The sequence below is a fragment of the Phallusia mammillata genome, chromosome 1 (assembly GCF_965637545.1).
Source record: "Phallusia mammillata chromosome 1, kaPhaMamm4.hap1.1, whole genome shotgun sequence".
Taxonomy (NCBI): domain Eukaryota; kingdom Metazoa; phylum Chordata; class Ascidiacea; order Phlebobranchia; family Ascidiidae; genus Phallusia; species Phallusia mammillata.
Genome location: NC_137252.1, coordinates 36,400,596 through 36,413,172, shown reverse-complemented (window position 1 = coordinate 36,413,172; position 12,577 = coordinate 36,400,596). Strand labels below are relative to the sequence as shown.

General features: G+C 38.9%; 2 long non-coding RNA genes across 2 annotated transcripts; both read right to left on the bottom strand.

Moving 5' to 3' along the window:
* Positions 1 to 1,434: 1,434 nt before the first annotated feature.
* On the bottom strand, positions 1,435 to 3,378 carry LOC145233211 (uncharacterized). The gene is made up of 4 exons (XR_013861042.1): positions 3,006 to 3,378; positions 2,493 to 2,546; positions 2,056 to 2,214; positions 1,435 to 1,752 (listed from the first exon to the last, which is right to left on the bottom strand). It is a non-coding gene; the product is annotated as an uncharacterized LOC145233211 (long non-coding RNA).
* Positions 3,379 to 3,431: 53 nt separating this feature from the next.
* Positions 3,432 to 10,723, bottom strand: LOC145229734 (uncharacterized). Its single transcript, XR_013860475.1, has 9 exons — positions 10,520 to 10,723; positions 10,013 to 10,207; positions 9,374 to 9,495; positions 8,867 to 9,061; positions 8,228 to 8,349; positions 7,720 to 7,914; positions 5,692 to 5,891; positions 4,043 to 4,166; positions 3,432 to 3,674 (listed from the first exon to the last, which is right to left on the bottom strand). It is a non-coding gene; the product is annotated as an uncharacterized LOC145229734 (long non-coding RNA).
* Positions 10,724 to 12,577: the final 1,854 nt, after the last annotated feature.

The following is a 12,577-nucleotide window of genomic DNA, read 5'->3' as shown; positions in this document are numbered from 1 at the left end:
CTAACCCTAACCCTAACCCTAACCCTAACCCTAACCCTAACCCTAACCCTAACCCTAACCCTAACCCTAACCCTAACCCTAACCCTAACCCTAACCATTACGAAATTTACATGTTTTTTAATCATTCGTCTCATATTCCGCAATTTTGCAACTTGGTTTCCCCAATTCCCCAAATTCCGCAATTTTGATCTTTTTTCCGTCAGTTTCGAAATGTCTGCACCAGCTGCCCCGGCCCTGTCCCGGCGGCCTCAGACTTGCCCAGTCCTGCCCGGACCTGCCAAGACCTGCCCACACCTGCCTAGACCTGCCCCCACCTGCCCAGACCTGCCAGGACCTGCCCAGCCCTGCACCAACACTGTGCAAGCTGTCTCCGCTCGCCCCATTACTTTCAGCAATTCCGATGTCACGAGACTAACTTTACATGTTTTTTAATCATTCGTCTTTTATTCCGCAATTTTGCAACTTGGTTTCCCCAATTTCCAAAATTCCGCAATTTTGATCTTTTTTCCGTCAGTTCCGAAATGTCTGCACCAGCTGCCCCGGCCCTGTCCCGGCGGCCTCAGACTTGCCCAGTCCTGCCCGGACCTGCCAAGACCTGCCCACACCTGCCTAGACCTGCCCCCACCTGCCCAGACCTGCCAGGACCTGCCCAGCCCTGCACCAACACTGTGCAAGCTGTCTCCGCTCGCCCCATTACTTTCAGCAATTCCGATGTCACGAGACTAACTTTACATGTTTTTTAATCATTCGTCTCATATTCCGCAATTTTGCAACTTGGTTTCCCCAATTTCCAAAATTCCTCAATTTTGATCTTTTTTCCGTTAGTTACGAAATGTCTGCACCAGCTGCCCCGGCACTGTACCGGCTGCCTCAGCCCTGCCCAGTCCTGCCCGGACCTTTCCAGATCTGCCCGGTCCTGCCCAGATCTGCCCGGTCCTGCCCGGACCTGCCCAGCCCTGCCCCAACACTGTGCAAGCTGTCTCCGCTCTCCCCATTACTTTCAGCAATTCCGATGTCACGAGACTAACTTTACATGTTTTTTAATCTTTCGTCTCATATTCCGGAATTTTGCAACTTGGTTTCCATATTTTCCAAAATTCCGCACTTTTGATCATTTTCCCGCCTGTTCCGAAATGTCTGCACCAGCTGTCCCGGCCCTGTTCAGCCCTGTCCCGGCGGCCCCAGTCCTGCCCGGACGTGCCCAGACGTGCCCAGACCTGTCCAGGCTTGCTTAGACCTGTCCAGGCTTGCTTAGACCTGCCCCAGCCATGCCCAAACAAATTTTAATATTGCTGAACTCGAACACACCGACCAAAAAATGAAATCTAAAATGTTTACAATCGACATTACCCAATCTACTTTTCCCATTTGCTGGTGTCAAACCTAGCTGAAATAAGATAGCAGTACAATAACATCGCTATTGGAAAACAGATGTCGCAAAAATTTTGTTTTTTATTTTTTGTAAAAGACACTAATAAAGCAGACAAAATAAAAAAGTACAAACACACAGTGCACATAAACAATATGTTTAAATGGTAAAATCAGGGATGAACAAAGACTGAAAGGATTTTTTTGTGTATTTATACACAATGCTTCATACTTCTAAACAATTTCATTGCTTTTAAAAATCTCCTGTAGCCTCTTTCGATTGCCTCAAGCATTTTCTACTTTCGGAAAAATGAAAGGCAATCCTAGCATCAGTAGGTGGCTTCTTATAATTTGGCATTGTGCTGGTTGTTGCCTGCAGGTCTCCTACAAATAACAAAAACATAAATGCAAAAGTACGTACAAATTAGTTTAGAAGTACTTTTGTTTAATCCACAAGTGCAATCTTCTATTTCATTTGACTTTTCTGGTTTGTTTCCATCTCTCATATTAAACACAAGCCTTGGTTACAAATTACAATAAAGATGTGAAAATAAATGCTAGTTTTGATCAGAATTCTTTCCCTGCAGTACTCTGATAGCATATTGTTTGAGTCCAAGCCTTACAAACATAACACACACACAGTAGGTTTATTACAAATATGGAGCATAAATCATTTCATTTACATACCTGTGGGCTGTGGTGTTGTGTATAAATCTTAAACCATTGGATATTCAGTGTTATTTTTATATAGGTATCGGTAAATTTCTCTCCAAAGCAGGTTTCTCTCCAACTAGATTTTCTTGTTAAACTTGATTTCTTTAGTTGATATTGGTCAATCAAAGGATTCTACAATCATGATAGTTTAAAGTGCATAATTCACAGATTGTTGCAGAAACATCAACCAGTACTTAAGTGTATGTAAACAACAACTATGGACATATGATTTCGTAAGCAACATCCAAAATACTAATACAACATAGTTCCAAATTTCTAAACCCTGATGGCATATTTGCAGTTTCCTTTTTTTGAAATTTTGCATCAATGACATTAACTGCCAAAACTGAGTTAATATGAATTGACTCTTTCCTGACCCCTTTGTTTCCCGGAAAGCTATTGTTACTTACATTATTAGTTTTTTGTATCCCGCTGTTGTTCTGCATTCCAGTCGAGTTCGAAGTCTTTTTGCCGATTTAAAAATAAAACCTTGCATATTACTTCACTTTTATTTATTATTAAAAAAGGAGGGCTTCAAGTCTAGTGATTTTTTCAAAATAGTTCATACTAATCAACCAATCTAGAAATATCCCTCAGTTTGGCAATATCACTACACCAAAAATCGCATGCATTCGTCCGAAAAAATAGAACATGTTCTATTTGTTAGGATGGCCTTGCGTTAACGTCCGTTTTCGAATAAAACGCATGGTTCGCATTCTGTGTATACACGTCGACGGAAGGCGACGGACCGAAATTTACGCGCGTATACGCATGACGGACGAAAACGGACCGAAACGGATCCTGTGTATAGCCACCTTTAAACACGACTCCCCACCCAACTCAACACACAAAAAACTATGTTATTTCGAAACCTCAGTTTGCGAACATGGCTTTATTCCTTTAATGTCAGTTGTCACATTTACCTTTGACTTAACTTTTAATTTTTCTGTTCAGCGCCAAGCGTATCCCTTTACGTGCATTGTTCATTTGAATCTTTTCATCTACAGGTGGTAATGCACGAGTTTGACTTCACTCAAACCTTCCTGCAGGTTTTTGATATGCGTCATTGGTAAACAGGCGGTTTGCTTACAACCCAAATGTCTATCCTTTTACCCTTTTCTAATTCCACCCAGCATTTTCTGCTGATACAAGTACCTCAAAGTTAATTTTCTGCACAATGAACTAAGGTTAACAGATTAACAAATTCACCCAGTCTCGGCTAAAATACAACTCTGCCCATTAAACCATCGCTTTGGACAATATTTAGGAATAAATGGGCATGTGTTACTTAAACACGATTCCCCACCCCCCAAAATGCCCAAAAAACTATGTTATTTCGAAACCTCAGTTCGTGGACATGGCTTCGTTTCGTTAATGTCAGTTGTTACATTTACCTTTGACTTACTTTTTTATTTTTCTGTTCAGCGCCCAGCGTATCCTTTTAAGTGCGGTGTTCATTTGAAACCTTTCATCTTCATGCGGTAATGCGCGAGTTTGACTTCACTCAAACCTTCCTGCAGGTTTCTGATATGCGGCATTGGTAAATGGAGGATCCTCCACTAAACAGTCGCCGTCGTACACCGTTCTTACAGCTGAAAATAAGCATTAAAATGACAATAGGGTCAAAAGAAATACGTCAATGAAAGACGTGTATCCCATAAATGTACCCATATATTCCATCAAAACCCCCTTTAGGATCATACGATGTAATTCAGTGACACCGATAGTGTAAACTCTTTAACTGCTGAATTCGTTTTTCAAAATTGTGCGTTTGGACGTGGTTGTAGTTTATAAAGTTTCCAGCAAAACCGGTAACTTGCACACTACAGTTTGAAAATACAAGACAAGAGTTTGCTGTTATGCCATTGCAAGGATGCACACAAAATATAGAGCCTCAATATTTTACTTGCAATATTGCAGTTCCCACTGATTAGCCGTGCAGTAGTCCCTTTCATCATACCTGATACAATGTGTTTTTGCGGTCTGACTTTATAGTTTGCATGCCATCGACGAACAGCGTGCTTTTCGTTTCTAAGCAGCTCGGTTTGCAAACGCTGATGTTGATTGCTTGATACCTTCATGACCTTAAAAATGCAATCGATAACTAAATGTTACCCAAAACAATGTCTTAAACATAACAGACAATCCTTTTTAACTATTCCGACGCCACAAGACTAAATTTACATGTTTTGTAATTGTTTGTCTCATATTCCGAAATTTTGCAACTTCCTTTCCCTAATTTCCAAACTTCCGCAATTTTGATCATTTTTCCGTCTATTACGAAATGTCACAGAACGTGCAATTATATGTGTATAAGTCAGTCAGACGGTTTGCTTACATCCCAAGCCTCTATGCTTTGATCCTTTTCTAATTCCACCCAGCATTTTCTGCTGGTACGAGTATGTGAAACTTAATTTTCTGTTCAATGAACTAAGGCAGGGGTGGCCAACCCGCGGCTCGCGAGCCGCATGCGGCTCTTCGCCTAGTTGCGGCTCTTACGTCGTTGTCGAAGTTTGGGGCCTACTGTGTATATTTTGGTTAGTATGTGGCGATCTGGTACAAAAATCGTTGAATTTAAAGTAAAGCTTCAACAATTTTGCTTTTAAACAAACTTACTATCGGTATGGCCACAAACCTTGCCTTAAAATTGCAACCTTTTGTGGCAAATATCTTGATTATGATCTCATATATTCATTTGTTGAACAATGAATGGTTGCTTATTGTTGCGTACAATGCGAATGAGACACAAAGCAACAGCAATATTTACAACAAAGTGTTCCAAGTAAAATAATAGTGATTCAATCCGTTGGTTTTCGGGTTACGACGAACGTTGTATTTTATGGGAAGTTTGTATTGGGTTTGATTTGAGCAACTGTTGGTGGTAAATGCATTAGTGACGTCGCAATGAATTTAGTTTCGCCACTTTGCATTTTTGCTCGGCGCGTACGTTTGGGGCGCATGCGCATTAGATGAAAATACCACAAAGTTTTTCACCAGGGAAAATCTTTTGAGTAAACAATTTTTGTCAAGTTAGCCTTCAAACTGGCAAAAAAAAAGATTTTAGCAATTCACCAGACATGAATCTCACCGCACGTTATTGATAGAATGAGACAAAAAGGATATTTTAATTTATTTGATTTTGTTTGTGAGATTCGTTGAAATGAAGGTTTTGTGTGAGAGACAGTGTTGAAAATGACTGGCCGTGGTCTGTACAAGTCCAATTGTGTCATTATTATGTTGGTGTGCGACATTTGGAATAAATCTGGCTAAGCACAGGTCTCTGTGTGTGAGGAAGGGACAAGCCATTGAACATATCTGCTTATGTGTATAATGTGGCTCTTTGTGTTAACGCAACAAAAAAATATGGCTCTTAGGCTTCGACCGGTTGGCCACCCCTGAACTAAGGTTATAGGATTGACAAATTCACCCAGTCCAGGTAAATACACAACTCTGCCCATTAAACCATTGCTTTGGACTATATCTAGGAACAAATGTGCATGTGTTAAAACACGACTCCCCACATCTCTAAACGCCCAAAAAACTATGTTATTTCGAAACCTCAGTTTATGGACATGGCGTTGTTTCGGTAATGTCAGTTGTCACACTTACCTTTGACTTACGTTTTCCTATTTTCCTGTTCAGCGCAAAGCGTATCCTTTTAAATGTTGTGTTCAGTTGAAACTTTTCATCTTCATGCGGTAATGCACGAGTTTGACTTCACACAAACCTTCCTGTGGGTTTCTGATATGCGGCATTGGTAACTGGATAATCTTCCACTAAACAGTCGCCGTCGTAGACCGTTCTTACAGCTGAAAAGAAACATTAAAATGACAATAGGGTCAAAAGAAATACGTCAATGAAAGACGTGTATCCCATATATTCCACCGAAGCCCCATTTAGGATCATACGATGTAATTTAGTGACACCGACAGTGTAAACTCTTTAACACTTTTGGGCAGAGTTGTATATTTATCTGGACTGGGCGATCTTGTTACTACTTTAAACTTAGTTCTTTAAGCAGAAATTTGGGATTGCGAGGGTTTTGTAAGCAAATAATTCTTGGGGGAATTAGAAAGTGTCAAGTGATAGAGGTTTGGGATAAATGACGTCTGCTTGAGTAACTTTGGAAACAAGGTACAAGCGTTACTTAAACACGAAACCACCCCAAAAAATTCAAATATTTCAAAACCCCTGTTTGTCGAGATGGCTTTGTTTCTTTAACACCAATTGTCACCATTATCTTTGACTTACTTTTTTATTTATTTTTGTTCTGTGTATTGCTTGATGCAATGTTTTGAACATACCAGACAATCATTGTTGTCAGAACACTAGCTATTCCGATGCCACAAGTTTATGTATGTATAAGTTACTCAGACAGATGTCATTTATCCCAAACCTCTATCCCGTGACCCTTTTCTAATTCCCCCAGAATTATTTACTTGCAAAACCCCTGCAATCCCAAATTTCTGCTTAAAGAACTAAACTTAAAGTAGTAACAAGACCTAGCTAAGTTATATATACAACTCTGCCCATTAAACCATCGCTTTGGCCCAAAACTTGGAAACAAGCTGCTTAAGCACGTACGGTGTTCATACGAATCTTTTCGTTTTCGGGTAGAGATTATCGAGTTCGAATTCTGTCGTGTCCTAGTGGGAAACATCGTACAGCGCTCTTACAGCTGAAAAGAAATAACAAAATGTCAACGGACTTGAAAGAAATAAGTCAATGAGAGACTTCTATCCACACACATATAATACAACTGAACCCTAATTTGTGGGCAGTTAGGTGCCGCTAACAATGCAATAACATGACTTGCAGATTAAATCGCTTGAAATCAAAGTATGCACACATGACGACAATTTGAAAATGCTAAACAAGAGTTAACTGTCATATCTTTACAAGGATGTAAACAAAATTAATAGCATCAAAGTATTACTGACAATATCGCTGTACCACTCGTCAGTATGGCAATCAACATATTGAACCTAACCTGATTTAATGTGCTTTGTGTTCGGCTCCATAGTTTGCATTCAACCGACAAATAGTGTGTTTCTCTTTCCTAAGAAGCTCAGGTTGCTAACGCTGCCGATGATTGCTTGAAGCCTTCATAACCTAAACAAATGTCATCTATAAATAAATATTACGTAAAACAATGTTTTGAACATAACAGACAATCATTGTTCTCAGAACACTAGCTATCCCGATGCCACAAGACCAAATTTCCTTTTTTTAATTATTCATTTAATTTTCCGCAATTTCGATAATTTTTCCGTATGTTCCGAATTGTCTTAAAACGTACAATTATGTGTGTATAAGTTACTCAAGCAGATGTCATTTATCCCAAACCTCTGTCCCTTGACACTTTCTAATTCCCCCAAGAATTATTTGCTTACAAAACCCTCGCAATCCCAAATTTCTGCTCAAAGAACTAAGTTTAAAGGAGTAACAAGATCGCCCAGTCTAGTTAAATATACAACTCTGCCCATTAAACCATCGCTTTGGACTATAACTTGGAAACGAGGTACAAGCGTTACTTAAACACGACCCACCCCCAAAAAATAAGATATTTCAAAACCCCTGTTTGTCGAGATGGCTTTGTTTCGTTAACACCAATTGTCACCATTATCTTTGACTTACTTTTTTATTTTTTTGTTCTGCACCATGTGTATTGCCTGATGTACGGTGTTCATTCAAATCTTTTCGTTTTCGGGTAGACATTATCGAGTTCGGCTTCCCACAGGTTTCAGATATGCGTCGTTAGTAAATGGATGATGCTTGACAAAACACATTCTGTCATGTCCTAGTGGGAAACATCGTACAGCGCTCTTACAGCTGAAAAGAAATAAAAAAAATGACAGCATGCTTGAAAGAAATAAGTCAATGAGAGACTTCTATCCACACACATGTAATACAACTGAACCCTAATTTGTGGGCAGTTAGGTGCCGCTAAGAATGCAATAACATGACTTGTAGATTGAATGGTTTGCAACCAAAGTATGCACACACGACGGCAGTTTGAAAATGCTAGACAGGGGTTTACTGTCATACCATTGCAAGAATGTACACAAAATAAATAGCATCAATGTAGTACTGACAATATCGCTGAACCACTCGTCAGTATGGCAATCAACATATTGAACCTAACCTGATTTAATGTGCTTTGTGTTCGGCTCCATAGTTTGCATTCAACCGACAAATAGTGTGTTTCTCTTTCCTAAGAAGCTCAGGTTGCTAACGCTGCCAATGATTGCTTGAATCCTTCATCACCTAAACAAATTAAACTGATAAATAAATGTTCTCTGAAACAACGTTTTGAACATAACAGACAATCATGGTTGTCAGAACACTAGCTATTCCGATGCCACAAGTTTAAATTTACATGTTTTTTAATTACTCATTTAATTTTCCGCAATTTCGATAATTTTTCCGTATGTTCCGAAATGTCGTAAAACGTACAATTATGTGTGTATAAGTTACTCAGACAGATGTCATTTATCCCAAACCTCTATCCAGTGACCCTTTTCTGATTCCCCCAGAATTATTTACTTGCAAAACCCCTGCAATCCCAAACTTCTGCTTAAAGAAATAAACCTAAAGTAGTAACAAGATCGCCTAGCTAAGTTATACACAAATCTCTGCCCATTTAACCATCGCTTTGGCCCATAACTTGGAAACAAGCTGCTTAAGCACGAACCCCCCATAAAACTTAGATATTTCAAATTCTTTGTTTGTCGAGATGGCTTCGTTTCATTAACACCAATTGCCACCATTTTCTTTGACTTACTTTTTTATTTTTTTGTTCTGCACCATGTGTATTCCTTCAAGTACGGTGTTCATACGAATCTTTTCGTTTTCGGGTAGACATTATCGAGTTCGGCTTCCCACAGGTTTCTGATATGCGTCGTTAGTAAATGGATGATCCTTGACAAAACAGATTCTGTCATGTCCCAGTAGGAAACATCGTACAGCGCTCTTACAGCTGAAAAGAAATAACAAAATGTCAACGGACTTGAAAGAAATAAGTCAATGAGAGACTTCTATCCACACACATGTAATACAACTGAACCCTAATTTGTGGGCAGTTAGGTGCCGCTAAGAATGTAATAACATGACTTGCAGATTGAATGGTTTGCAACCAAAGTATGCACACACGACGGCAGTTTGAAAATGCTAGACAGGGGTTTACTGTCATACCATTGCAAGAATGTACACAAAATAAATAGCATCAATGTAGTACTGACAATATCGCTGAACCACTCGTCAGTATGGCAATCAACATATTGAACCTAACCTGATTTAATGTGCTTTGTGTTCGGCTCCATAGTTTGCACTCAACCGACAAATAGTGTGTTTCTCTTTCCTAAGAAGCTCAGGTTGCTAACGCTGCCAATGATTGCTTGAAGCCTTCATCACCTAAACAAATTAAACTGATAAATAAATGTTCTCTGAAACAACGTTTTGAACATAACAGACAATCATGGTTGTCAGAACACTAGCTATTCCGATGCCACAAGTTTAAATTTGCATGTTTTGTAATTACTCATTTAATTTTCCGCAATTTCGATAATGTTTCCGTATGTTCCGAAATGTCGTAAAACGTACAATTATGTGTGTATAAGTTACTCAGACAGATGTCATTTATCCCAAACCTCTATTCAGTGACCCTTTTCTAATTCCCCCAGAATTATTTACTTGCAAAACCCCTGCAATCCCAAATTTCTGCTTAAAGAAATAAACTTAAAGTAGTAACAAGATCGCCTAGCTAAGTTATACATACAACTCTGCCCATTAAACCATCGCTTTGGCCCAAAACTTGGAAACAAGCTGCTTAAGCACGAACCCCCCATAAAACTTAGATATTTCAAATTCTCTGTTTGTCGAGTTGGCTTCGTTTCATTAACACCAATTGCCACCATTATCTTTGACTTACTTTTTTATTTTTTTGTTCTGCACCATGTGTATTCCTTCAAGTGCGGTGTTCATACGAATCTTTTCGTTTTCGGGTAGACATTATCGAGTTCGGCTTCCCACAGGTTTCTGATATGCGTCGTTAGTAAATGGATGATGCTCGAGAAAATAGATTCTGTCGTGTCCTAGTGGGAAACATCGTACAGCGCTCATACAGCTGAAAAGAAATAACAAAATGTCAACGGACTTGAAAGAAATAAGTCAATGAGAGACTTCTATCCACACACATGTAATACAACTGAACCCTAATTTGTGCGCAGTTAGGTGCCGCTAAGAATGCAATAACATGACTTGCAGATTAAATCGCTTGCAATCAAAGTATGCACACATGACGACAATTTGAAAATGTTAGACAAGAGTTAACTGTCATATCTTTACAAGAATGTAAACAAAATAAATAGCATCAAAGTATTACTGACAATATCGCTGTACCACTCGTTAGTATGACAATCAACATATTGAACCTAACCTGATTGATTGTGCTTTGTGTTCTGGCTCCATTAGTTTGCACTCAACCGTCGAACAGTGTGTTTCTCTTTCCTAAGAAGCTCAGCTTGCTAACGCTGCCGATGATTGCTTGAAGCCTTCATAACCTAAACAAATGTCATCTATAAATAAATATTACGTAAAACAATGTTTTGAACATAACAGACAATCATGGTTGTCAGAACACTAGTTATCCCGATGCCACAACACAAAATTTCCTCTTTTTAATTACTCATTTAATTTTCCGCAATTTCGATAATTTTTCCGTATGTTCCGAAATGTCTTAAAACGTACAATTATGTTTGTATCAGTTACTCAAGCAGATGTCATTTATCCCAAACCTCTATCCCTTGACACTTTCTAATTCCCCCAAGAATTATTTGCTTACAAAACCCTCGCAATCCCAAATTTCTGCTTAAAGAACTAAGTTTAAAGTAGTAACAAGATCGCCCAGTCCAGTTAAATATACAACTCTGCCCATTAAACCATCGCTTTGGACTATAACTTGGAAACGAGGTACAAGCGTTACTTAAACACGACCCACCCCCAAAAAATAAGATACTTCACAACCCCCGTTTGTCGAGATGGCTTTGTTTCGTTAACACCAATTGTCACCATTATCTTTGACTTATTTTTTTATTTTTTTGTTCTGCACCATGTGTATTGCTTGATGTACGGTGTTCATTCGAATCTTTTCGTTTTCGGGTAGATATTATCGAGTTCGGCTTCCCACAGGTTTCAGATATGCGTCGTTAGTAAATGGATGATGCTTGACAAAACAGATTCTGTCATGTCCTAGTGGGAAACATCGTACAGCGCTCTTACAGCTGAAAAGAAATAAAAAAATGACAGCATGCTTGAAAGAAATAAGTCAATGAGAGACTTCTATCCACACACATGTAATACAACTGAACCCTAATTTGTGCGCAGTTAGGTGCCGCTAAGAATGCAATAACATGACTTGCAGATTAAATCGCTTGCAATCAAAGTATGCACACATGACGACAATTTGAAAATGTTAGACAAGAGTTAACTGTCATATCTTTACAAGAATGTAAACAAAATGAATAGCATCAAAGTATTACTGACAATATCGCTGTACCACTCGTTAGTATGACAATCAACATATTGAACCTAACCTGATTGATTGTGCTTTGTGTTCGGCTCCATTAGTTTGCACTCAACCGTCGAACAGTGTGTTTCTCTTTCCTAAGAAGCTCAGGTTGCTAACGCTGCCAATGATTGCTTGAATCCTTCATCACCTAAACAAATTAAACTGATAAATAAATGTTCTCTGAAACAACGTTCTGAACATAACAGACAATCATGGTTGTCAGAACACTAGCTATTCCGATGCCACAAGTTTAAATTTACATGTTTTTTAATTACTCATTTAATTTTCCGCAATTTCGATAATTTTTCCGTATGTTCCGAAATGTCGTAAAACGTACAATTATGTGTGTATAAGTTACTCAGACAGATGTCATTTATCCCAAACCTCTATCCAGTGACCCTTTTCTGATTCCCCCAGAATTATTTACTTGCAAAACCCCTGCAATCCCAAACTTCTGCTTAAAGAAATAAACCTAAAGTAGTAACAAGATCGCCTAGCTAATTATACACAAATCTCTGCCCATTTAACCATCGCTTTGGCCCATAACTTGGAAACAAGCTGCTTAAGCACGAACCCCCCATAAAACTTAGATATTTCAAATTCTTTGTTTGTCGAGATGGCTTCGTTTCATTAACACCAATTGCCACCATTTTCTTTGACTTACTTTTTTATTTTTTTGTTCTGCACCATGTGTATTCCTTCAAGTACGGTGTTCATACGAATCTTTTCGTTTTCGGGTAGACATTATCGAGTTCGGCTTCCCACAGGTTTCTGATATGCGTCGTTAGTAAATGGATGATCCTTGACAAAACAGATTCTGTCATGTCCCAGTAGGAAACATCGTACAGCGCTCTTACAGCTGAAAAGAAATAACAAAATGTCAACGGACTTGAAAGAAATAAGTCAATGAGAGACTTCTATCCACAC